At 41.7% G+C, this 27,853-nt stretch overlaps 1 long non-coding RNA gene across 1 annotated transcript; it reads right to left on the reverse strand.

Annotated features, from left to right (window-relative positions):
- Positions 1 to 2,470: 2,470 nt before the first annotated feature.
- Gm39609 lies at positions 2,471 to 27,571 on the reverse strand. Its single transcript, XR_872300.2, has 3 exons — positions 27,519 to 27,571; positions 26,030 to 26,146; positions 2,471 to 4,468 (listed from the first exon to the last, which is right to left on the reverse strand). It is a non-coding gene; the product is annotated as a predicted gene, 39609 (long non-coding RNA).
- Between the last annotated feature and the right edge of the window lie 282 nt (positions 27,572 to 27,853).

Here is a 27,853-nt window from a genome sequence, read left to right on the forward strand (position 1 = left end):
ATCCCCATCAAAATTCCAACTCAATTCTTCAACAAATTAGAAAGGGCAATCTGCAAATTCATCTGGAATAACAAAAAACCTAGGATAGCAAAAACTCTTCTCAATGATAAAAGAACCTCTGGGGGAATCACCATGCCTGACCTAAAGCTGTACTACAGAGCAATTGTGATAAAAAAAAAAAAAAACTGCATGGTACTGGTATAGCGACAGACAAGTAGACCAATGGAATAGAATCGAAGACCCAGAAATGAACCCACACACCTATGGTCACTTGATCTTTGACAAGGAGCTAAAACCATCCAGTGGAAAAAAGACAGCATTTTCAATAAATGGTGCTGGCACAACTGGCTGTTATCATGTAGAAGAATGGGAATTGATCCATTCCTATCTCCTTGTACTAAGGTCAAATCTAAGTGGATCAAGGAACTCCACATAAAACCAGAGACAGTGAAACTTATAGAGGAGAAAGTGGGGAAAAGCCTCGAAGATATGGGCACAGGGGAAAAATTCCTTAACCTCAAAATATTGACAGCTGAAGCTAACCATCACAACTTTTATAATTCTTACTATTCTAATTTATATTCTTCAAATGAAGTTCTCCTATTTAAAAAAAATGCTTGATCTCCCATATCCTATTTTTGGAATATCATTTTTTTTTTTTGCATCCTAAAACTCAATAAATGCTGATTGCCTACTTTTCATCTACCAAAGTAGGTGTTTCGCTTGGACAAAGTATTTGACTCTGTCTTTAGTTATGGAAGAATAAACTCAAGTTGTGAATAATTTCAAAAATAAAATCTGATTCCCACACGTATGTTCAGAATGTTTCACATAAAGAATGGCAACTTACAGAATCATGAAGGATTTGACTAGGTCCTCTGGAAGAGCAGCCAGTGCTCCTAACTGCTAAGTATCCCTCCAGCCCTGATCTGATTCAACTATTTGTCACCAATATATGTTTTCCTGCATCCTACAAGATGACTCTATAGGCAAAGATATTAGAAGTACACCATGGTTAGCTGAATTTGGCCTCCAGCATACATGTAAAGGCAGCAAGAGAAAACCAACCTCACAAAGTTCTTCTCTGACTTTCACACATGAACTATGACACTTCTACATATCACAAGACACACACACACACTTTTTAAAAAAATAGGCATGATGATTCAAGTGTCTGAGAAACAAATCTTATTCTTCTAGGCTGCAATGGAAAAACATTTAGCAAAGTTTGGCATTTCCTTTTTTTTGTAAAACTTGCTCAGCAAACTGCACCAGTTAAGTACAGTTTGATAAATTGTTATGTTAACAATTATGACATCTGAAATGTTTTATAAAGCAGCTAATTTAATAAAAATCACTACTGTGAGGACTTAAAAAAATAAGCATGATGGTGCATGTTTAATCCTAGCACTCAGGGAGCATATACAGAAGACTTTGTGAAGTTGAGGTCACCTCAGTCTACACAGCAAGGTTCAGGCAGGCAGGGTCATATAATAAGACACTGTATACTTCTAAGTGTTTCCTTCATCATTCCTGAATGTTAGGACTGTGGGAAGCCACATGTGCCGTTGCAGAGTGGCACTGGCTACCGCTGGCCACCACGCATAAGTTTGGGCAAACAACCAATGTGTACATATGTAGTAAAGCTTTTTGCCAAGACACTGCCTGGCCCGGGCATGATAATGAGGTTCTGCGAGTATAACCAATCAGATGAGGAACATGCAAATGAGGTATGATAATGAGGTTCTGTGAGGTACTGAGAGTAACCAACCAGATAAGGAACATGCAAATGAGATATAGTGCATAACCAATCCGGGTGTGAGACATGCCTCTCTTAGGCCTATATAAGCAGCACCAGTTCTGGGCTCGGGGTCTCTTCACCTCTGCAATCAAGCTCTCCCAATAAACGTGTGCAGAAGGATCCTGTTGCAGCATCGTTCTTGCTGGTCGAGTCCAGCGCAAGATAGGACAGGGTTGGAAATGCCCTAGTGGTTTGGACAAATGAGATAAGGGGCTGGAGAGATGGCTTGGCATTAAGAGCATTGGTTGTTCTTCCAGAAGACCTGGGTTTGATTCCCAGTTCATACATGGCAGCTGACAATCATCAATAACTCCGGTTACAGAGTATATGGCATTGTCTTCTAGCCTCCACAGCCACCAGGAATGCATGTGGTATACAGACATACATTCAGGCAAAAGACCCTTACACATAAAATAATAAACAACAAAACCTCAATAAAATATGAAGTAAGAAAAGGCAATACAATAGTAGCTCCTCAACTATAGAGACCACATTCCTTTTAGAAACATTGTCTACTGCAAGTACACAATGTTTGTTTTTGTTTGAATTTTGTTGATGTGAAAGACACCATGACAAAGGCAACTGTCTTAGTTAGGGTTTTACTACTTTGAGCAGATACCATGACCAAGGCAACTCTTATAAAGGACAACATTTAATTGGGACTGGCTTACAGGTTCAGAGGTTCAGTACATTATCATCAAGGCAGGAGCACAGCAGCATCTAGGCAGGCATGATGCATCATAAACAACTAGCTTTTCATGAGTTCCAGGGGGATTCAAACTCAGGTCTCTGTGCTTGAACAATAAGCACTTTACCCACATAGGCATTTCCAAGCTCCTGGGACTGTCCTCTTAAGGACTTAGGTGGAAGGGCTCTGTCCAAACCTTGGAAAACCAGATTGGAGAAATGATTATTTAGTATGAGCTTGGTGTGTGTGTGTGGGGGGGGGGGGGGGTGTTGTTGTTGTTTTGTTGATATTTGTTGGTTTGTTTTCCAAGGTAGCTTCATACAACCCAGTTGGCCTTCAATTCTTCCTTTTGCTTTCACCTTCCAACACCATATTTAGAATTAACATTTTGATGCTAAAAATTAGTATGAGTTTTATGTACCTTAAATTAATAATTATGATTATGGAATAGATATTAAACCCATTACTACCAAATATTCAGTAGCAAGATCCTTCAGGATCTTCATTTTCATAGTTTCAATAAGATTCCTGTAAGTGTCCCATGGGACTGTTACAAATGAACAGAGAAAGAGCTCTGGCTAAGGGTGATTCTCAGCGTTGTTGAAGTCCTTCCTATTTTATGACATGGTAGTATCCACCAGACTGACTTTTGTCCTGCTCCTAGCCCTCATATGCCAAGGATTTCTTGTAAGATCCGTGACTCTCCCTAAAGACCTCTTTCAACTATGTGGGCAGACTTCATTGAGGACAGGCTAGAAGTGCTGGAGATTAACAACTTCCAGAAGCTAAAGAGAATCAGGGGATAAATACCTTATTCTTCAAGTAGGGCAACTCAAGAGCAGGCAGGCCCTGAGTGCTGTCCTAGAAGTTTCTAGAGCCATTGATCCCCACATGATAGCAGTGGTAAGATGTTTGTGAACACTGCACGTTGACTTCTTTGGTCACATCTGGACAAAATGCATATGCTAAAATCTATGCTTCAGTGTCTTGTGTCTGCTGTGCCTACAGTGAAGCGAAGCTTCACTCCTGTCCCCTGGGCCCTGTTACTGTAATATTTGAGGCCTAGAGAAATGTACAAAGTTTGGAGATTGACAGACCTTGAGAACTGGTCTCCCCCAACACCTGGAATTTGGAGCTTGAGGCCATCAGCCCCCTGCATCTCTCCTGCTTCCTCCCTACTGATGTATAGGAAGGGCTTCCAAGCCCAGGGTTGTGCTGTTCAGTTTCTTTGGTCCTGCCTATCTCCGTTTCAAAAAAAACAGTCATGTTTCTGGTTTAGTTTCTTTTATATTTTCAACCTCTACTTTTTTCTTTGATAGCTGTCCATAGTTGGAGTGACAATTTATCCACATGAGAACTGAAGTTCTACAGTTGGTGATAAGATATAAATCCATATGTATTGATTTAAGAATTATGACTGAGACAAAGCTGGACAGATAATTCAGTAGCTAAGAACACTTGTTGCTCTTGTAGAGGACTCAGGTTTGCTTCCCAGCACCTACACGATGCCTCACAGCCATCTGTAACTTCAGTTCCAGCAGTTCCAGTGCCCTCTTCTGATCTTGGAAAGTGCTAGGCATGTACATGATATACATGCATCCAGGAAAAACACCTGCACACATGAAATAAAATAAAAACCTCTAAAAGACAATAACCAAGAGAACATTGTGGTTGGGAGTTTAGACTGACTGCTTGATGAGAAAGTAGAGATAAGGCCTGGTACCTGGTAATCAGAGACCCTCACAGGGAATGCTGGGACCCTTGACCCAATCTTGTCTCTTATTTCACAGAAAAGGGAATTGACCCAAGAAGTATCCCTACTGGAACAGTCTCATAGCTTAGAGAGGTAAGCAGCTTTCCTTCATCCCTCAGGTCCCTCATGTTCTGCCAGAGGCTAGTCAACTCCCTTCTGGTGCAGGGCCAGCTCCACCACAGCGTTCTTCCTTTGTTAGCATTGGAATTTGCCATGACCGTTAGGCCTGGAAAATATGAAAACAAATAGAACATTCTACTAAGTACCCTCCATATGGCAGAGTAGCAACTATCCCAAGAATGTTTTGCATATGGGGTGAAATATTGTTTGTTCTGTTTTAATTCTTAGAAAAAAAAAATCTAGTTGCATGATTCTTTTTTTCTTCAGAATTAACCATGAGTACCATATTATTTAGCCTTCTACAGCAAAGCAGAGAACAAAGCAGCCATTGTAGACCCCCTTGTTTTGACCTCAGGACCAATGACATTGCTCACCCCTCCCACTGAAGGCCACAGATACTGGTCTCCTGCAGAGTTCTGACTGCCCAGGGTGGCGGGAGGCTGCAGAGGAAGCTTATCCTTAGCCCTAATTCCAAAAGGACAATTCTTCTGATTGTTCTTGAGTCTTGTCAAATCAAATGTGCTCAACAAGAGCTTCCAATTTCTGCTTTTGGAGTAAAAATAAAAAAGGCCAACACATTCCTTTTATGTTTGTGCAAATGACACAGAGGCAAGAAACTGGGGTAACACCAGAAAGAGTCTTTTGATATGTAACTCAGCTGATTTCCCACTGAAGTCCCATGACATGAATGAACATAACACACAGTTGTTCCTCTGTGTCCTGGAGAGGTTGGCTCTAGGCCAGACACTCAAGTCTCTTATATAAAAAGCATAGCATTTGAATATAACCTATGGTCATCCTCCTATATAAACAGTCTAAAGACTGATTCTGATACTTAATACCATGTGAATATTGAGTGACTAAAAACTACTGAACCTTAGGGAGTAAAGACAAGAAAAACATCTGTCCATGTTCAGAAGAGATGCAGTCTTGCTAGACATTTTGACCTATGGTTGGTTGGATCTACAGATAAGGACACTGTGGGCTCAGAGAGCTTGTCACTAGATGGAGTTTTTAGGGTCCCTGTGGTAGCCTTGATGCCTAGGCTTGTCCATCCATCCTCACTGGGTCAGTGAAACCAACAAACAGAAGTGAAAAGCAGGAAGCAGTTATCCAATGTGGTCAAGCTGAAAAGATACACAAAGAGATCAGTGGTTCCTATGCACCTAAGTCTAGCTTTGGAACCCAGACAGGGGATTTACGTCTGAATAGAAGGCAAGAGGCAAGCATAAGTCTCATTGTGGTGTGTGCCTGTCAGTGCATTGACTTTGACCCATCATTATCTGGGCTCCAGGCTCTCTTGCAAGGTGCCCTGACAGGTAGTCAGACTGTGAAATCTCTTCCTAAGAGACAAGTTCCTCCTCTGGCTGGCAACATTGCTGTAGCTTTTACTTCCCCATGAGACTCCTGGAAAATTCAAATTCCTTCGAGTGTATTGTCTCAATAGTCTGATGGCTACAGGGAGGGCATGAGGTGCTCTTGAGGAATCTTCATTCTGCAGGAGGTTACAAGCTCACTGGATTTACTTGCATCTGGATTTCAAGATCATATTCTTGGTACTTTGTCTAAGGAGTGTGCCTTTATCAACCTCCAGGCATAGTGACTCAGGCATAGCTGAAGATCCATTAAAATACAACTTTCTATACCCACATCATGCTTCCGTATTAAAGTGGGACATTCATAGCTCACTTAGTATTCACTTCAGAACAAAGCAATCCAATACAGTCATATAATTAAAAGCCAATTTCCTGTAATGTAAAATTTCGTGCAATTCAATATTGGTTGAGCAATACACTGACAGTAATGTTACATGCTCTGCACTGCTCTCATTTTCCGCATTAATTCATGTTTGACTAGAACCTAATTGGGCATGTCTCACTACAGCAATCACCCCTCCTCCACAGAGATGTTTAGCCACTGAGTGTCTGCTGCTGTTAGGTATGGATGTGAGAGAGCTAGCCTAAGAGTACCTAATCCATACACCCTCCCTAAGTCCACCTCTATGCTGATTCTCCTGCATCTCCCACAGGAGAGTCACTAGATGTAAATTAAAGATTCTAGAAAAATCAGAGTTTCAAAGGGAAGACATTATAGTAAGTAGGAACGGCTCCAACAAGCTCCCTCCAGGGGCAAAACACCAGCCAGGGATGGGCTCTTCCTGGAAAACCATCCTCTTGAAAGCAAACAAAGTGACACATGAAAGCTGACATATGAAGGCTCTAGGAAAATAATACAAATATCTTTCTCATCTTAATACCCTCAGTTCAGCCAATTGCTTCCATCATTACATACCAGCTATACCAAGATGATGGAATTGTATTTGCTAGGAAAGGGAGGTAGGCAATTCAAGAACATGGAGCACTCAGCAAGCGTGGTGGGTGGGGACTGTGTGTGGATAGATGAGGGAGGACACAGGGTGACACACTCTTAAAATAGGAAGGACATATGTGGATCAGGTTAGGCATGATGTTGCACACCTGTAATCCAGCACTCAGAGACAGAGGAAGGGAGTCATTAGTTTGAGAGTTTTAGGCCAGTGTAGACTATATATCCTGGAAGGGGGAGGGAGGGAAGGAAGGAGGGAGGGGAAGAAGAGAAGTGGAAGGAAGAAGAGAAGGAGGGAGGGAAGGAGGGGGAGAAGATGACAGGAAAGAGGAAAGAAAGGAAGGGAGAAAGAGAAGGAAGGGGAAGAAGGAATAGAGGAGAAAATGTGTATACCCAAATAAACAATACTACTCTCTAAATGTGTCCTGAAGATGTTAGTATCCTGTTCTTCAGCCTCCTCCTCTTCTTCACAGCCTGGTGTACTTCAAGCCTGCATCCCTTGTGCCTAGGAATAGGAATGGAAGCTAGTATGGCCAGAATGAGGAATTTAGCAATGTGAATCACTAAACAGACTTTTCTGGGACTCTACTAGAAACTCCACTGCTATAATAATTAAAAGTCACAATAATATCACTAATGGTTAAGAGTAATTATCATTGTTCCCATCCTTCATCTCCTCAGCATTAAAACTTCTTTGGAGAACTGTGTAGCAAATTTGAAACTGTGGTATATTATGGCTCCTGGACTAGACCATTAGAGAATCCAGAGAATCAGGCAGATGGACAGGGCTTTTGAGCACAAGAAAACATGTTGGGCCCTGTACCTCAGGGTCAGCCAGGAGGATGAGCAGATTAAATTCTGGTCTGCTTTCCAGACTGAACATCTGGGCTCATGCCTGCATCAGTGAGGAAGATGGGACATATTTCCTCATGTTCACACAAGCTGCACAGCAACTGGACCCTGAGCCTAAGCTAGGTATTATTTTTTTACTCCAGAGGTAGATTCCCAGCATCAGGAATAGTACGCACAAGCTGATACTAAGTCCTTTTAGAGAGTTCCAGAACCGTGACATGCACACTTTGGCGTGCCACCGAGGCTTCCCTGTTAGTCTTTACCTGGTGCTGTTACCACTGTTCTGAAGCCGATAGCAACTGGGTGTCTTGGTTTCCCACCTTACTTTCTTATGTCTCTTTAATTCTCTTATCTTGAAGAAGCAAGGCGAAATATAGTGCTTTGATAAAGAAATGAGAGCACTGACCACTGTAGGTTGTCCAATACACACACACACATACATACACACACACAATTTTTGAAGGAAGAGAAAAAGAAAACCTGCTTTTCAGAAAGCACAGAAAAGTAAAGTAAAAGTCCAGCATGCTACAAACCTGGGGTAGTGTCCCAGACCTTCCTCCTTCTACTGATTCTTGCTCGCCACCACGTTTTAAGGGCAAAATATCTCTCCTTGACTTCTAAGACTCTCCTTTATCTTTATTACAGGAAACTTCTTGTTTTTAAGTTTATACCTAACAGTTTCTGTCACTTAAAAAAAGGAGGAAAGGAAGAAGAAAGAAAGGGAAAGGAAAGGAGAGAAGAGAAGAGAAGAGGAGAGGAGAGGAGAGGAGAGGAGAGGAGAGGAGAGGAGAGGAGAGGAGAGGAGAGGAGAGGAGAGGAGAGGAGAGGAGAGGAGAGGAGAGGAGAGGAGAGGAGAGGAGAGAAGGAGAGAAAAGAAAACAGAAGAGAAGAAAAAAGAAGAAAAGGTAAAGTCATGGCTAATTTGCCTGGGGCTTCTGCAGTTTCACTATACTTCATTTTACCATGAGGACAGCTATCTAGTAAATAAGGTTTGTCTTCAGTTTCTAATCCCTTCATGCCCTTTTATTCCTCCTGAGAACATTAAGCTATGTAACAAAGCCATATCCAGATGAGTTTCTATAGTGTAGCATTCAAGACATGATTCCAGAGTTATTGATCTTATCCATTTGTCGGAAATTTAAGTACAGGCAGATAGTCTTTTCAGTTTATTGGTGACAAGCAACTGGCTGACAAATGACCCCACTTTTGTCTTTGTAGGGGAAATCCTCGAGTTATCAATACCGAGTCACTTGTTCAAGAAGAATGCCTTGGGAATCGACTGGCTGCTCAGAAGGTGTGCCAACCTCCTTTCTTCAGGTAGGGTGCCTTTTACAGAGGGGGGGCCATCATCTTAGCAAACACTCTCTGTGCTGTGAAAAAGCCCAAAGCTATCTCAGAAACTGCAGACAAAAGAGCTTTTGATGACAGACATTGCTGATGCCTGGTGCCTTCAAAGGCATTCCAAAACTGGTGAAGGAATAACATAACTTATGTTTCTCCAGGATATTACTCGCTGAACCAGTGGCTCACTGGAGAATAATCGAGTGAATGTGCACATAGTCAGTTTAGGAAAACACTGTAGATCTTCATGCCTATTGCACTGAACCAAGTGACCTCTAACAGAATCCATTTTAGAGGTGTTGGGGAGTAAAGGCAAGAGACTGTGATAGCGAAACGTAAATTCATCCCTTCAAATTCCTTGTCTACTATTTTAACCATAAATTTAAACAGAATTAAGAAAGCAAGATTAATGAATAAAAATTTGAGCCTAGAATGAGGATGTATGCTTAGCAGTACTCAGGAAGTGGAGACAGGGGGATCATGTATTTGAGTTTAGCCTGGGCTACATATCAAAGTCTTGTCTCAAAGAATGACATGAAGGATGAGGAGGCAGCTCAGTCAGTAAAGTTCCTTCCTTCCAAGCACAGGAATCTGAACTGGGCTGGAGAGATGGATGGCTCAATGGTTAAGAGCACTGACTGCTCTTTCAGAGGTCCTGAGTTCAAGTCCTAGCAACTACATTATGGCTTAAAACCACCTGTAATGGAATCTGATACACTCTTGTGTTGTGTGCCTGAAGACAGCTACAGTGTACTCATATAAATAAAAATAAATAAATAATATTTAAAAAAAAAAACAAGGATCAGAATCCATTCCACACAAGAAAGGATGGGTGACATGGCGACCCACTTGTAATCCCAGTGCTGGGAAAAGAGAGGCAGACAGAGTTCTGGGACTCTGGGACTCACTGGCAAGCCATCGTAGCCTACGTGACAAGTTCTATACCTGTATGAGATAGTGTCTCAACAACAACAACAACAACAAGGTAGCACAGAAGAGTGACACCTAAAGCTTGTCTTCTGCTGTGCACACACAAGTACACATACATACATACTCAATAAACACACAAACATACACACACATGCATACACACCATACACACAGACCACACATATTCATGTGCACACTCACATATATATACATGATGTCTATAAAACAACACCTAAAGTTGTCCTCCAGCCTCCATATGCACACATATGTACCTGCACACACATGTACACCCGTACAGACATTAACGTGCATATACACATATACAAAGAAAATCTTGAGCTCACCATTCAAAAAAGGGCAGAAACAAACAAAAAAGGTCTATCTTTGAGTTCAAGACTAGCCTGATCTACAGAACAAGTTCCAGGACAGCCAGGGCTACACAGAGAATCCTTGTCTTGAAAGAGATTCAGAGACAGAGACAGAGACAGAGACAGAGACAGAGACAGAGACAGAGAGGAAGAAGAAAAATATCAAAGCATTACCAAATAAGGAAATGAATCCAAAACAATATAAACTTACAAATTTATATTAAAACTTATACCATGGGCTGAAGAGATGGCTCGGTGATTAAGAGCACTGACTGTTCTTCCAGAGATCATGAGTTTAAATCCCAACAACCACACGGTGGCTCACAACCATCTGTAATGAGATCTGATGCCCTCTTTTGGGGTGTCTAAAGATAGCTACAATGTACATATATATAATAAATAAATAAATTATTAAAAACATATCATAAAGAGAGATAACAACATCTAATTAACATGGCTATAAGTATAAAGGAAGCTAAACTGAAAAGTCCATCATCTTTTATCCCAAATTCCATGGCAAAATGACTACAGAGATTCATGTGGCTGAAAGACTATGATCACTGGTTAGATTGCCATCTATTATCTTAATTTTTACTGCATTCAGAGGGGTTTCTGAAATATAGGTTGTTTTGTTTGTTTGTTTTTTGAGACGGGGTTTCTCTGTGTAGCCCTGGCTGTCCTGAAACTCACTCTGTAGACCAGGCTGGCCTGGAACTCAGAAATCTGCCTGCCTCTGCCTCCCAAGTGCTGGAATTAAAGGCGTGTGCCACCACTACCCAGCTTTAGGTATATTTTAAAGAATACCATGTATTTACCTCTTAGCCTAATATAAGAATAAAATATTATGATCAAAATACTCTATAATATTATTAAAATATCATGATAAAGTTCATTATTATATATAATTTATGCTATCACAATCATTTTAAAAAATAAATATTAACTATCTTGCTTATGAGGGAATTTTTAAACTTATATGTATGCATCTTTCATGTGTACAGGTACCGCTGGAGGCCAGCAGAGAACATTGGTTGTCTTAGAGCTGAGTTACAGGTAGCTATGAAACGTGGGCACTGAGAACAGAATTCTGGAAGAAGCAGCAAGCACCCTTAACTACTGAGCTACCTCCAACTCCAAATAACAACTATCTTATAAGCCCTGCCCTCCTGCCCTCTATTTGTTTTTACCTCCTATGTTTATATATATATAACATACATATATGTTACATATATATATATATGTAAAACATTTGAAATTCTAACTTCCTAAAGAAAGATCAAACTTACACCACTAAGACGTCCAAGATGAGCACATTGAACCTTGGTATCTGTTTATTTATAATTTCTTTTTTTTATTACGTATTTTCCTCAATTACATTTCCAATGCTATCCCAAAAGTCCCCCACACCCCCCCCACACTCCCCTACCCACCCATTCCCATTTTTTGGCCCTGGCGTTCCCCTGTACTGGGGCATATAAAGTTTGCGTGTCCAATGGGCCTCTCTTTCCATTGATGGCCGACTAGGCCATCTTTAGATACATATGCAGCTAGAGTCAAGAGCTCTGGGGTACTGGTTAGTTCATAATGTTGTTCCACCTATAGGGTTGCAGATCTCTTTAGCTCCTTGGGTACTTTCTCTAGCTCCTCCATTGGGGGCCCTGTGATCAATCCAATAGTTGACTGTGAGCATCCACTTCTGTGTTTGCTAGGCCCCGGCCTAGTCTCACAAGGGACAGCTATATCACGGTCCTTGCAACAAAGGCTTGCTAGTGTATGCTATGGTGTCATCGTTTGGAGGCTAATTATGGGATGAATCCCTGGATATGGCAGTCTCTAGATGGTCCATCCTTTTCTCTCAGCTCCAAACTTTGTCTCTGTAACTTCTTCCATGGGTGATTGTTTCCAATTCTAAGAAGAAGCAAAGTGTCACACTTTGGTCTTCGTTCTTCTTCAGTTTCATGTGTTTTGCATCTTGTACCTTATATCTCGCTATACTAAGTTTCTGGGCTAATATCCACTTATCAGTGAGTACATTTCATTTGAGTTCTTTTGTGATTGGGTTACCTCACTCAGGATGATGCCCTCCAGGTCCATCCATTTGCCTAGGAAATTCGTAAATTCATTCTTTTTAATAGCTGAGTAGTACTCCATTGTGTAAATGTACCACATTTTTTGTATCCATTCCTCTGTTGAGGGGCAACTGAGTTCTTTCCAGCTTCTGGCTATTATAAATAAGGCTGCTATGAACATAGTGGAGCATGTGTCCTTCTTACCGGTTGGGACATCTTCTGGATATATGCCCAGGAGAGGTATTGCGGGATCCTCCGGTAGTACTATGTCCAATTTTCTGAGGAACCGCCAGACTGATTTCCAGAGTGGTTGTACAAGCTTGCAATCCCGCCAACAATGGATGAGTGTTCCTCTCTCTCCACATCCTCGCCAGCATCTGCTGTCACCTGAATTTTTGATCTTAGCCATTCTGACTGGTGTGAGATGGAATCTCAGGGTTGTTTTGATTTGCATTTCTCTGATGATTAAGGATATTGAACATTTTTTCAGGTGTTTCTCAGCCTTTCGGTATTCCTCAGGTGAGAATTCTTTGTTCAGCTCTGAACCCCATCTTTTAAGGGGGTTATTTGATTTTCTGGAGTCCACCCTCTTGAGTTCTTTATATATATTGGATATTAGTCCCCTATCTGATTTAAGATAGGTAAAGATCCTTTCCCAATCTGTTGGTGGTCTTTTTGTCTTATTGACGGTGTCTTTTGCCTTGCAGAAGCTTTGCAGTTTCATGAGGTTCCATTTGTCAATCCTCGATCTTACAGCACAAGCCATTGCTGTTCTTTTCAGGAACTTTTTCCCTGTGCCCATATCTTTGAGACTTTTCCCCACTTTCTCCTCTATAAGTTTCAGTGTCTCTGGTTTTATGTGAAGTTCCTTGATCCACTTAGATTTGATCTTAGTACAAGGAGAGAGGAATGGGTCAATTCGCATTCTTCTATATGATAACAACCAGTTGTGCCAGCACCATTTGTTGAAAATGCTGTCTTTCTTCCACTGGATGGTTTTAGCTCCCTTGTCGAAGATCAAGTGACCATAGGTGTGTGGGTTCATTTCTGGGTCTTCAATTCTATTCCATTGGTCTACTTGTTTGTCACTATACCAGTACCATGCACTTTTTATAACAATTGCTCTGTAGTAAAGCTTTAGGTCAGGCATGGTGATTCCACCAGAGGTACTTTTATCCTTGAGAAGAGCTTTTGCTATCCTAGGTTTTTTGTTATTCCAGATGAATTTTCAGATTGCTCTTTCTAATTCGTTGAAGAATTGAGTTGGAATTTTGATGGGGATTGCATTGAATCTGTAGATTGCTTTTGGCAAGATAACCATTTTTACAATATTGATCCTGCCAATCCATGAGCATGGGAGATCTTTCCATCTTCTGAGATCTTCTTTAATTTCTTTCTTCAGGGACTTAAATTTTTTATCATACAGATCTTTGACTTCCTTAGTTAGAGTCACGCCAAGATATATTATTTGTGACTATTGAGAAGGATGTTGTTTCCCTAATTTCTTTCTCAGCCTGTTTATTCTTTGTGTAGAGAAAGGCCATTGACTTGTTTGAGTTAATTTTATATCCAGCTACTTCACTGAAGCTGTTTATCAGGTTTAAGAGTTCTCTGGTGGAATTTTTAGGGTCACTTATATATACAATCATATCATCTGCAAAAAGTGATATTTTGACTTCATCTTTTCCAATTTGTGTCCCCTTGATCTCCTTTTGTTGTCGAATTGCTCTGTCTAGGACTTCAAGTACTATGTTGAAGAGGTAGGGAGAAAGTGGGCACCTTGTCTAGTCCCTGATTTTAGTGGGATTGCTTCAAGCTTCGCACCATTTACTTTGATGTTGGCTACTGGTTTGCTGTAGATTGCTTTTATCATGTTTAGGTATGGGCCTTGAATTCCTGATCTTTCCAAGACTTTTATCATGAATGGGTGTTGGATCTTGTCGAATGCTTTTTCCGCATCTAACGAGATGATCATGTGGTTTTTGTCTTTGAGTTTGTTTATATAATGGATTACATTGATGGATTTTCATATATTAAACCATCCCTGCATCCCTGGAATAAAACCTACTTGGTCAGGATGGATGATTGCTTTAATGTGTTCTTGGATTCGGTTCGTGAGAATTTTATTAAGGATTTTGGCATCAATATTCATAAGGGAAATTGGTCTGAAGTTCTCTATCTTTGTTGGATCTTTCTGTGGTTTAGGTATCAGAGTAATTGTGGCTTCATAGAATGAGCTGGGTAGAGTTCCCTCTACTTCTATTTTGTGGAATAGTTTGTGCAGAACTGGGATTAGATCTTCTTTGAAGGTCTGGTAGAACTCTGCACTAAACCCATCTGGTTCTGGGCTTTTTTGGCTGGGAGACTATTAATGACTGCTTCTATTTCTTTAGGGAATATGGGACTGTTTAGATCATTAACTTGATCCTGATTTAACTTTGGTACCTGGTATCTGTCTAGAAATTTTTCCATTTTGTCCAGGTTTTCCAGTTTTGTTGAGTATAGTCTTTTGTAGAAGGATCTGATGTTGTTTTGGATTTCTTCAGGATCTGTTGTTATGTCTCCCTTTTCAGTTCTGATTTTGTTAATTAGGATGTTGTCCCTGTGCCCTCTAGTGAGTCTAGCTAAGGGTTTATCTATCTTGTTGATTTTCTAAAAGAACCAACTCCTCGTTTGGTTAATTCTTTGAATAGTTCTTCTTGTTTCCACTTGGTTGATTGCACCCCTGAGTTTGATTATTTCCTGCCTTCTACTCCTCTTGGGTGAATTTGCTTCCTTTTTTTCTAGAGCTTTTAGATGTGTTGTCAAGCTGCTAGTACGTGCTCTCCCGTTTCTTCTTGGAGGCATTCAGAGCTATGAGTTTCCCTCTTAGAAATGCTTTCATTGTGTCCCATAGGTACGTTGTGGCTTCATTTTCATTAAACTCTAAAAAGTCTTTAATTTCTTTCTTTATTCCTTCCTTGACCAAGGTATCATTGAGAAGAGTGTTGTTCAGTTTCCACGTGAATGTTGGCTTTCCATTATTTATGTTGTTATTGAAGATCAGCCTTAGGCCATGGTGGTCTGATAGGATACATGGGACAATTTCAATATTTTTGTATCTGTTGAGGCTTGTTTTGTGACCAATTATATGGTCAGTTTTGGAGAAGGTCCCGTGAGGTGCTGAGAAGAAGGTATATCCTTTTGTTTTAGTATAAAATGTTCTGTAGATATCTGCCAGATCCATTTGTTTCATAACTTCTGTTAGTTTCACTGTGTCCCTGTTTAGTTTCTGTTTCCACGATCTGTCCATTGATGAAAGTGGTGTGTTGAAGTCTCCCACTATTATTGTGTGAGGTGCAATGTGTGCTTTGAGCTTTACTAAAGTGTCTTTAATGAATGTGGCTGCCCTTGCATTTGGAGTGTAGATATTCAGAATTGAGAGTTCCTCTTGGAGGATTTTACCTTTGATGAGTATGAAGTGTTCCTCCTTGTCTTTTTTGATAACTTTGGGTTGGAAGTCGATTTTATCCGATATTAGAATGGCTACTCCAGCCTGTTTCTTCAGACCATTTGCTTGGAAAATTGTTTTCCAGCCTTTCACTCTGAGGTAGTGTCTGTCTTTTTCCCTGAGATGGGTTTCCTGTAAGCAGCAGAATGTTGGTCCTGTTTGTGTAGCCAGTCTGTTAGTCTATGTCTTTTTATTGGGGAATTGAGTCCATTGATATTAAGAGATATTAAGGAAAAGTAATTGTTGCTTCCTACTATTTTTGTTTTTAGAGTTGGCATTCTGTTCTTGTGGCTGTCTTCTTTTTGGTTTGTTGAGGGATTACTTTCTTGCTTGTTCTAGGGCATGATTTCCATCCTTGTATTGCTTCTTTTCTGTTATTATCCTTTGAAGGGCTGGATTCGTGGAAAGGTAATGTGTGAATTTGGTTTTGTCGTGGAATACTTTGGTTTCTCCATCTATGGTAATTGAGAGTTTGGCCGGGTATAGTAGCCTGGGCTGGCATTTGTGTTCTCTTAGTGTCTGTATAACATCTGTCCAGGCTCTTCTGGCTTTCATAGTCTCTGGTGAAAAATCTGGTGTAATTCTGATAGGCTTGCCTTTATATGTTACTTGACCTTTTTCCCTTACTGCTTTTAGTATTCTATCTTTATTTAGTGCATTTGTTGTTCTGATTATTACGTGTCTGGAGGAATTTCTTTTCTGGTCCAGTCTATTTGGAGTTGTGTAGGCTTCTTGTATGTTCATGGGCATCTCTTTCTTTAGATTTGGGAAGTTTTCTTCAATAATTTTGTTGAAGATGTTTGCTGGTCCTTTGAGTTGAAAATCTTCATTCTCGTCCACTCCTATTATCCGTAGGTTTGGTCTTCTCATTGTGTCCTGGATTTCCTGGATATTTTGAGTTAGGATCTTTTTGCATTTTCCATTTCCTTTGATTGTTGTGCCCATGTTCTCTATGGAATCTTCTGCACCTGAGATTCTCTCTTCCATCTCTTGTATTCTGTTGCTGATGCTCGAATCTATGGTTCCAGATTTCTTTCCTAGGTTTTCTATCTCCAGTGTTGCCTCACTTTGGGTTTTCTTTATTATGTCTACTTCCCGTTTTAGGTCTAGTATGGTTTTGTTCATTTCCATCACCTGTTTGGATGTGTTTTCCTGTTTTTCTATAAGGACTTCTACCTGTTTGGTTGTGTTTTCCTGTTTTTCTTTAAGGACTTGTAACTCTTTAGCAGTGTTCTCCTGTATTTCTTTAAGTGAGTTATTAAAGTCCTTCTTGATGTCCTCTACCATCATCATGAGATATGCTTTTAAATCCGGGTCTAGCTTTTCAGTTGTGTTGGGGTGCCCAGGACTAGGTGGCATGGGAGTGCTGGGTTCTGATGATGGTGAGCGGTCTTGATTTCTGTTAGTGGGATTCTTACGTTTGCCTTTTGCCATCTTGTATTCTCTGGAGCTATTTGTTATAGTTGTCTCTGGTTAGAGCTTGTTCCTCAGGTGATTATGTTAGCCTCTATCAGCAGATCTGGGAGACTAGTTCTTTCCTTAGTTTCAGTGGTCAGAGTACTCTCTGCATGCAAGCTTCCCTCTTGCAGGGATGGTGCCCAGATATCTGGTGTTTGAACCTGCCTCCTGGCAGAAGTTGTGTCCCACTCACCAGAGGACTTAGGATCCCGTGGCGGATCCTGTGTGGGTCCTTGTGGGTGTCCAGAGACTCCCCTGGGCCAGGGACCACGGTGCTGCAGTGGGCCGGCCTGAAGGGACTTGAGCCTTATTTATAATTTCTAAAAGACCTTTAGGAAACTCAATGGGCCAGGTCATAAAACAATTCTGGGGAACACAGGACTCTATAGTCAGGCCACGTGGCAATGCTGCAGTGAGTCTGGCGTGAAGTCAGCTACAGTGCTCAGACTACAGGGACACTCTTCACCTTCCAGCTTGTCTCCAGCTCTCAGGTGTAAACTTAGAGGAAAGTCCGGTAATGTGAAATGAGTGTCCTCGATGATCATGAAGCAAGAACTTCACCAGAAAATTATCATGTAGCAGATCTGACCTACGCATGCTCAGGCAAGCATCCATATTTAAGGTTGATGAGAAGGTTAAACAGCACTGAAACCTGGCTTGAAGGCCAATATGTCTATTGTGGAGGTTCATTCACCTGTCTGACTCCAACTGCCTTCTATATCCCCTGATAGCTCTCCTCAAATTTCTGTTTATCATCACCATGGGAACTGTCTTTGCATCTCTCTTCTGTGTTGGATCATGTATCAAGGTATAGGCTCCATAATTTGCAAAGTAAAAATGCAGGGTCCCTTTCCTTAAATTTTAAGCATTTTAAGACAGTGTCATAAAGCACTAAACAAAGTATAGGACCTTCCTATGTGTGGGATCCTATGTGATGACATAAGTTGTTTTGAACTTGGGTCAGAGAGTTTCTTCCCGGTGGCAAAATCTCAGATGTAAATGCTTTTACTTCTACTGCTCAAATTTTGTTACAAGGTCAAGCTTGAGTGAAGTGCCCTTTCCTATGGCCTTGCCTCCTAAAACGTACCTCAAAAGGACCCCTTTGGAAGACACAATGAACCTCCTAATTAGTGGCAGATAATAACTTGTTGTATTCAAGTACACCCCTATGATAGGTCTCAAAGCAGGAACAAATTGGCTGAGGTGCCTATTACACGTATCAAAGTGGACCTGGCTCCCAGGTTGTCCCTCAGTCCCTACATGTTACAGGGTATGGCTGACATACCCTGCCCCCTACTCTTAACTTCAGCCCAGGGACTAAGCCGTCATTTCCCAAGCTGCCTTTCCCTTATAATTCAAGCATTTTGGTTACCTGGCCAGAAGAGGCCAGAAGAGGCCAGGTAACCAACCTTTACCCTCTTGGCCAGTCTCTTGGCCCAGGCTACCTCTCTTTGTTGATCCTCTCTCCTCTGCTCCCCATGCTGTGGCACAGCTCTGTCTGGACATGTTCACTCTGGACTCTCCCTCATTTTTATCTACAATAAACCTTCTCCTCCATCATACCTATGAGCAGTCATGTTCTTCCTTTTTTGTTTCTTTTTCATTCACCTGTGTTCACCTTAGTATCACATTAGTCCTTCGCCAAGCTCATTTGGCATTTACACTTCTCCGCAGCTAAGAGAGATTAGTAGGGATGCTGACAGAACACATACTCCCACTTGCTGTACTTACAACTTTACTATTTGGTGGAAAAGACAAGAAAAGGAGAGCTCTTATAATGTGGGGCACATGGGTTCACAAAGAAGGTATCTCTAAATGAAATAGGACCAGTTAATAATGACAATAATTTCAAGGATTGGGTAGCTTTAAATTAGACATTTAGAAGCTTTTTTGAAGAAGAAAAAAAAAAGCATTAACTCCTTACTTGGTCCACAAGGCTAACAACACAGAGTTGTCACTGGCCTTAACCTATATTCACCTTGGATTCTAGAAAGAGCAAAATTCCACAGGACAAACTCACCTCTCCTACCGTGAGGATATTTACCTACAGGGTGAGACTGCTATCTGGGCACAGGAGTCATCTTGTAGCAAGCACCATGCTCCCTTGAGGATGACTGGTGAAGAGACTTAACAATTCATGGACCACCTTCAGTGGTGGGCAGGATGGGGTGGTATCTCGACTAGGACTGCTTGATTATGTTCACCTCTCTCCCTTTACTTAAATCGAGTGGATGTCAGCATCCCAAAGATGGACTAGGCTCACTGGACCCCTTTATCTCTTCTTCCCAGTGTGGACACAGTGAATACATCTTTTCACAGCTCCTTGACTAGAAAGTGGGGACAGGTAGCTAGGCATGCCTGTTAGGATGGCTAGAGGTGAGAAAAGCTCTTGTACTGTGGTGGTTTGAATATGTCTAGACTATGGGAAGTGCCACTATTAGGAGGTGTGGCCTTGTTGGAGTAGGTGTAGCCTTGTTGAAGGAAGTATATCACTGTGGGGGTGAGCTTTGAGGTCCTGTGCTCAGACCCCACCCAGTATGTGGAAGAGAATCTCCTACTGCTGCCTTTGGATCAAGATGTAGAACTCTTGGATCCTCCAGCACTGTGTCTGGCTAGATGGTGCCAAAGTCAGCCCCAACTTTAGCAATCAATCAGGTGAAAAGAGGCCTCTGAGCAAAAGCCACTAGTAGCTATCTGGAGAATGGAAGGGAAGGATGGGATGGATGGATGTTCCCACATCGCTGCCTCTGCCCTAGCTTTCCACTGCTATTTTGTAAGGAAGAAGTGTTTGATGATTGGCTTATCAGAGGCAGGAAAATCTGAAAGCTATGGCAACATACCACTACATATAGTACAGAATTTAACTGTATGAGAGTTCTTGAACTCTGAACAAAGAGAGAAATCCTTCCTGTCCTTTATGACTCCAAGTAACTAGGGTCTTAACAGAGAAATCATGTGTATGTGACCCTGTGACATGCAGAATTCTCTTAAGGAACCCCATAAGATGATGTGTTCCTGATTTGCTCATATAAGAGGTTCTCATAAATGTCTTATTCCATACCTGAACTACTAGTTTCCTTTCTAGTTGTTTGTATCAGGACCTCCAAAACCTGTGACATCACATAAGCGAGACATGCAGACCTGTTGCCAAGGCAACAGCCACCATATTCCCAGAATCCACTTGGCTCACTTCCCACCTTTACCTGTGTTACATTATCACCTATACATAAAGAAAGCCCCCCCCCCAATCTCTCTTTCTCTCTTTCCCCCTTCTCTGCCACCACCTTGCTCCTCTCTCTACCAATAAACCTCACATGGAACTGTGTGGCCTGGTGTGGTCCTTCTGAAGCCCCGAGACATTCAAGATCACAACACTAGTCGCTGTGATAAAATACCCTGAAAAGGCCACTGAGTGAGGAAGGGTTCATCTTAGTTCACAGTTCCATGTTATATGGTGATTGCTACAGGGAAGTCACGGCAGTGAGAACTTAAAATAGTTGATTATGTCATATCCACAACCAAGAGCAGAGAGAAATGGATGCATATATATACTCTCTGCTTATCTTCTCCTTGTTTGTACAACCCAAAGCCTAGAGACAGGAAAGAGTGTCACCCACACACCATTTAGGCTGGGCCTTCACACATCAATCCCCCAATCTGATGGATAGATAGTCCCTCATTAAGACCCCCTTCCCAGGTGATTCTCCATTGCATCCAATTAGTATTTAACCATCACAGGGACACCATATACCTTTGGAGGTGGCTCTCTAAGGCATGAGAGGAGCTATCTGCCATTGGTAATACTCTAAGAAAGACTCTGACCCAAATTTTCCTCTAGCATTGATCCCTGTTTCAGCCACCAAATTAAGTCTCTAACCAAATGAGTCTGAAGACAGCAGGGGCCAAACAAAAGCAATGTTATATAGACTTTCTGAAGAAACTGAGAAGCAAACCTAGAAGTGCTTCGTTTTTACATTTTTCTAAAACCTTTTTTTTTTTTTAATCACTGTTTTTGAAATGTCTAATTTGAAATGTGTGAGTGTGAACATTTGGGGGCTTGAAGTTTTGCCTATAACGGATGTTCCCACTTTCTTTTCTCTCTCTCTCTCCTCTCTCTCTCTCTCTCTCTCTCTCTTTTCTCTGTTGTTGTTGTTTCCTCTTTAGCTGCTGACTTTTTAAAGTTGGTTTTTTTTTTCATTTTTCTTTATTGCACATGCTCACATGCATGACTTTCAATATCAGCTACCTTTCCTTGATCAATCTTCCATTGCTTCTGGAGCTAGGATCTCTCATTGAACCTGTAGCTCTCCCATTTGCCCAGCCAGGCTGGCCAATGAGCTTCAGAAATCCACCTATCTCTACCCAAACCCCAAGGCTGGGGTCACAGGCACTCAGCAGCACACTGGATTAATCTGTTTCTCAAGAATAATTTGGATTCAGCTGTCTATCATGATACATTCAGTACTGTTAACAAATGTGTTTTCATAGGTGGATAATGAACAAAGAAACAATTTAGGGTTTCTTTCTGGGTCTTTGCTAAGAATAAAGTGATTAAGAGTTTAAATCCCAGCTGACACAGGCAGTTCTATATTCAGTCAACACGAATTTGTTCTTTGTTTGATGAGGGAAACTACAGGAAAAGCTTGGAGTACTCTGTTCTTGCCGTTCCTTGTGGTGTTTACACAGCCCCAGAGCCAGAGGCAGCAGGAGTGAGTCAGACAGCAGTCGCCTATCACGTGCTGAGCATTACAGGACAGTCTGACTGGGGACAAGGCTGCTGGAACTCCACCACCTGCTGGACAGACCAGAGGGAACAGCAAAGAAACGACCCAAAACTGCCAGTTGACAGCAACTGGTCCTCTGAGGAAAGGATTTTCACTTCAACCAGGACATTTTTCTCCTTCTTGCGTGAGAAGTATTCCACCACACGTAATCTAGGGGAAGCGGAGAATGGGGCGGTCTTCAGCTACCAACAGCAGCAGAAAACCTCCCATATTTTTCAAGCATGACAGAGGAAAGGTTAGAATGGACTTTAACCAGTAGGTCCCTGGTGCCTGCCAATGCTCTGCAAATATAACCCACACACACTGCCAATATTAATTCAGCAACAGTTTTTTTGAGTAGCTGATCCCTGTGGCAGCTGTGAACTGGGGCAGCCGCCAAGAGTACTGGAATTACCTGAGAGACATCCCAGAAGCCCAGGGAACAGTGCAAGGGTGGAGGTGGGCAAGCCCATTATTTAAAGGCTTAGCAGCTAAATTGGAAGATCTGTGACCCCCCATCCTTAGATTTAAAGGGACAACACAGACTAGCTAGGGATTCTGCTATTTAAAGGTATAAAAAGCCCCAAAACAGATATCCCAGGCTACTCATGGGAACATAACAATGTCATCTTTTAAATATTTTTCTTTCTGCCTGGGATGTGTGGGGCATACAAAGTGGAATCATAAAAATTAAAAAGTTACTCTAATCCCTTAGAATTCATAGCTTTCCCTTATTTTACCCTCCTGTGCCTGGAAATGGGTCTTTAACCTTCTTTACGAATGAAGGCACTGGCTCTTGGGGCTGCTCAAGGCTATCCAGTTAATAAGTGACAGAAATCACAGATCTAGGTCTGACCCTAAGCCAGTAACCTTTCTTGGTGCTTCACTTCCTTCACAGAGATGAGGTGAGTGTCCCTCCCACACTCTCAGCAAAGAGGCCCTGTCTAGATACAGAAATTACCTGCTGTGCCTGTAAGTGACTGCCTTCACTGCTTTTCTACCACAAGACATTGCTCACACTGTCCTCCTTATGCAATGGCTTGCTGTGACTGTGGAGTAGTTTTATTGTTTTGTTTTGATTTTGATTTTTTTTTTTTTCTGTTTGGGATCACACTGGCCAGCTGGCTCATGTTCAGACCAAGCCATCCAACTGTGCTTGACTGAGAGGCTGTAGTCCCCACTCAACAAACACTCTGAGGTTACTGTAGTCACTTAAGCCAAGGTTATCCAGTCAGTCTGTGGGTATTTAATAAGCACCACTACCTTCCTCTGGGCCAGCCTCTTCTCTCCTCCACCATATGTGTGGGGTTTCTCCAAACATGATTCAGATCTAGTCACTCCTCGCCTTAACAGCGCCCCTGCATCTTCGCAGTGAAGATAAGACTTGTCACTCAGGTCTGCCCATGTGGCTCTGGACTAGAAGTAAACTGAGATCCTGAATCAGAGCTCGTTTGTTTTGATAGAGCTTCGAGAGTAAAAACTTCTGCCTGCCTTGTCTGTGCAAATCACGAGAGCCTAGGTCTCCTCCTCGCCCCAAGACAGGGAAGTGTAGGCCTACAGGGCCCTGACACCGCCAGCGTTCATGTGTTAAAGTTGGCTGTGAATTTCCTGGTGGCCAAGGGAAAAAGGAAAACAGACACATTATCTGCATTTTTGTTAACAGAAAAAATAAAACTTACAAAGCCTCTTACTTATGAGACAGTCTTAATATTTTTATGTTACTATTTTATATTCTTCACATCCTTAATTGTAAAATTACTACATATTTTTGCTACCAAAATCAAATAGCATAAATATCTACAGAACAAAATGTATACATTTCTCTTATCTAAATCTACTTCCCCTTCTCCAGGAGACAAAAATCCCTTGTCTTAGTCAGGGTTTCTATTCCTGCACAAACATCATGACCAAGAAGCAAGTTGGGGAGGATAGGGTTTATTCGGCTTACACTTCCATACTGCTGTTCATCACCAAAGGAAGTCAGGACTGGAACTCAAGCAGGTCAGAAAGCAGGAGATGATGCAGAGGCCATGGAGGGATGTTCTTTACTGGCTTGCTTCCCCTGGCTTGCTCAGCCTGCTCTCTTATAGAACCAAGGCTACCAGCCCAGAGATGGTCCCACCCACAAGGGGCCTTTCCCCCTTAATCACTAATTGAGAAAATGCCTGACAGTTGTATCTCATGGAGGCATTTCCTCAACTGAAGGTCCTTTCTCTGTGATAACTCCAGCTGTGTCAAGTTGACACAAAACTAGCCAGTACATCCCTATACAAATTATTTCTAGATTTTTGTTGTTTTCCAATTAGAACTATCACACAGCTGAGATAGAGTCCGGCTTTACCTGTTTGGTTACTAAAACCAACCCATGTTCTTCTGTGACCTCCATATTCACCTCACATGGTACCAAGGAAGACTTTATCAATATAAACACAATCTCTAGATTTCATTTTAATGTCTTTTTGGTATTTTGTTTCTCTCTTAAAGCTGTTCCTGCTTTTGAATCTTATAGTGAGCAAGCTGTGAAGACATTTTGAAGTGGAAAATTAAGGGTTCTTTGGAAAGTTGAAAAGTTAGTTTGCATGGTGTTTTGCTGGGGCAAACAACAGAAGTATTTTCCTGAAGTGGACACAGGTGAAAGGCTAAGGCAGACTTGTGGAGGAATGTTTAGCTGAAGCAGACACAGGGGAAAGAATGTTCTGCTAATGTGAAAGGACATGTGATAAAGGATTCTTCAATAACAACACACATGTATTGGTCTGCCTTACATTGCATAGTTGAGCTGTATTCATCAGGACTCCATAGAGAGAAATGCACCAAAAAACTTCTGGTGGTGTGTGGCAGTTTTGCTGCTTCTACGGACTAGGGCTGATTGGCAGAGTGATAGACACAAGTGCTGAGGAGAGACATGTGGAGGACATGTGATGTTGGGGGAGGGTATAAATAGGACTCTCAGGCAGTAATGAGGGCTGAGCAAGGCTTGCTCATAGAGCTAGCTGTGCAGCGATTGTGGGCCCTCATGTCTTTGCTGAGAGAGGCACAGCCAAGAACTTCTGGCATTCCTCCCAGTTCTTCCTGCTGATGTGTACCAAGGCTGAGGCCTGGCTATCTCTGCTTGATCATGTCACCACTGCTGCTAATCCAACTCTACTGAACTGCTGATTTCCAGACAAAACAGACAGTCATTGCTCCCCAAAACCATTTCTTAGAAGGTCCATTTCTCCATATTCTTTCTTCCCCACTACCTTTGGTAGGTGGTAGACTAAAAGGGAGGTTAAAATATTTAAGAACCATCATTAAAAATAGGTTTTGAAAAAAATTAAAGTTACAACACATTGATTTTTAGACTGGGAACTACAAGAACACATGGCTTATACATTTAAGAGTGATGAGTTAATTTCCAAAGAGTATGTGGATTCACCATCTCATCACTGGGGTCTGGACATTTTCCCACTCCCTTGCCAACCCTAGATTTTAGCAACCTTTTTCACTGTCTGGTACAAACCTTAAATTAATGTCTCCTAACTAGCTTGGCATGCTTTATCAAGAACACAGACCAATGGGGTACCCTGGGCTTAGGTTGTGTTCTGTGGAATCCTAAGAATTCTGAGGATGGGTCTGAGGAACAGAGGGCAACACCATCCCACACTTGACCAGGCCAACTGAGGTTTTAAAATCTATTTTTATCTTTGATCAAATAAGAAGCTGCTGTTCAAAACTGGCACGGGGCCTTGTTTCTTATCAAACCATTAGAGACTTGAAGAAAATTGTCTAGGCAAAGTAAAAGGGGCCTCAAAAGAATGGTTGTCTAACTATAGACTGTAAAAGGAAATCCAAATTCCAGTTAGCCTGTGTAAAAGACACACGATCCAGGAAAGTTATTTACACACTGTGAGCCTAGAGTGGGCAGGACTGGAGCTGTTCTAATTTATATCCCAAGCATGTGTCCCTTGTTACTTGCTATTTCTCCTGGCCTATCTCCTCTCATTGTGGCTTCTTTTTATTCTTCTGTGGCCTTTCTCCTCTCTCCCTTCTCTCCCTGCACCCCAGCCAAGTAACTGAAAACTCACCTACCTCTATCCATTGCCCAGTCACAGGCTTTAGTCTGTTGTTGACCAATTAACTTGGGGAACAAGGTTCACATAACAAAAGCTGGTGAATGTGAGGATCTCCTTGCCCTTGGTGATTTCCCTGTGGGAGAAACCAGATTTTGGGGTACAGAATTTAGCATTTGAATACAAGCAGCATCAAGCCAACCTCCTACACGTCCCCCTTTTTGTCTAAATAAATTCTCATCTGCATGTGTGAGGCTGAGTGTGGATATGCACACTCGTGCTCTCCTTCAGCCTAGGCCTCTCTTCACTGTCCCCCCTACCACCACCACCACCACCACCATCTTGTAATCAAACTTAGAAGGTCGTTTCCTCAATGTTTTTGATTAGCTCCTCCCCCCAGTTCTCCTTCTTCTTGGAAACACCCCCACTCTGTGTGTGGTAGTGTGATCGAGAATGGCCCCATAGGCTCATGTGCTTGGATGCTTAGTTCCAGTTGGTGAAAGTGTTTGGGAAGAATTAGTAGGTGTGGCCTTGTTGGAGGAGAGTGGGCTTTGAGGTCTTAAAAGATTGGTACTCGTCTCAGTGTGCTCAGCTTTTGAATCAGTATTGCCCCATCATGATGCCCACCTGCCCGGGGCCATGCTCCCTCCTGTGATGTAGCATCTTCTTATCCCTCTGGAACTGTGAGCCCCAAATAAGCCCTGCCTTCTATAGAAGTTCTTGGTCATGGTGTTCTATCACACCAACAGAGAAAAAACTAAGGCACTATGTACCTCCTGTTTTGCTTTATTAGTATAAATTGGGCTTCCTTTGAATAAAATCTCATGGTCCTTTATGACTATAGGGAACCTCTCTGACCCTTGGGTCTTTTCCATGTTCTTCTCCGCTTCCTTCTTTTGGATGCTTCTATTGCAGCAGCTAATTGTCTCACCTAACACATTCTGCCCAACAGTGGTGTAGAGGGTGTGCTGGGCCATGCTGCAAGCAGAGGGATCTCAGGTCCCGGGAGGCAACAGCTTCAGAAAACACAGTGAACATTATTGTAACCTTTGCGGCCCGGTGCCACCTCTACCTTAGCTTACTGATCACCTCCCTTTCTCTTCAGCTTGCCATTTTTACACACTTGACCTGCACTAAACCTAGAATGCTTCATTACTTTCTTGCAATAGGCTTGTCCCTCAATTCTTCCCAGCTTTGGGGCAAGCATGAAGGTAAACATGTTTTCTTTTAGTCAATTTTTATGCCCCGAGTCTTTAACATATGAATAATGAGTAATCACTAAAAAGACAACTTTTAAATATATTGTATAAACAAATATAAGACCCTTGGCAATGCTTTATAAAATGTGGTAGATGTCTCCTTAAAAGGACTACAAACCATGAACTTGTTAAAAGTTAAATCCTGCATGTGTGTTTTTGGCTTGGATTCCTTGTTTAGGAATTCCATTGTCGAGCTGTACTTTCCATTCCCCCTCATGCTGGCCTTTAATCTCTTAAACTTTTTCTCACCTCTTCCATGAGCTGGACACAATTTTTCCTTATTCCCATCTACTTGTCCAGCTGTGAAGAAAGTAGAAATGGTCATGTATATCATAAAGTATCTTTTCCTGCAGAGATCTCAAAAATAAAGAACATTACATAAAGTAGCATGCTATACAAGCCAAGGCTTAAAACACCCTTTAGTGAACCACTGGAAAATATCACTTGGAATTCCTACTGGATCTTCTATCTGCCGTATTTAATTCCTAAGTCTCATGTTATTAAAAGAAGTCTGTTTGTTCTACTACATTATACCATTTTTTCATCAAAACTGGCTTAAGTTTGGTGTGAGAAAGTAAAAACAC

This window comes from Mus musculus, chromosome 11, assembly GCF_000001635.26.
Source record: "Mus musculus strain C57BL/6J chromosome 11, GRCm38.p6 C57BL/6J".
In the NCBI taxonomy this organism is placed as follows: Eukaryota; Metazoa; Chordata; class Mammalia; order Rodentia; family Muridae; genus Mus; species Mus musculus.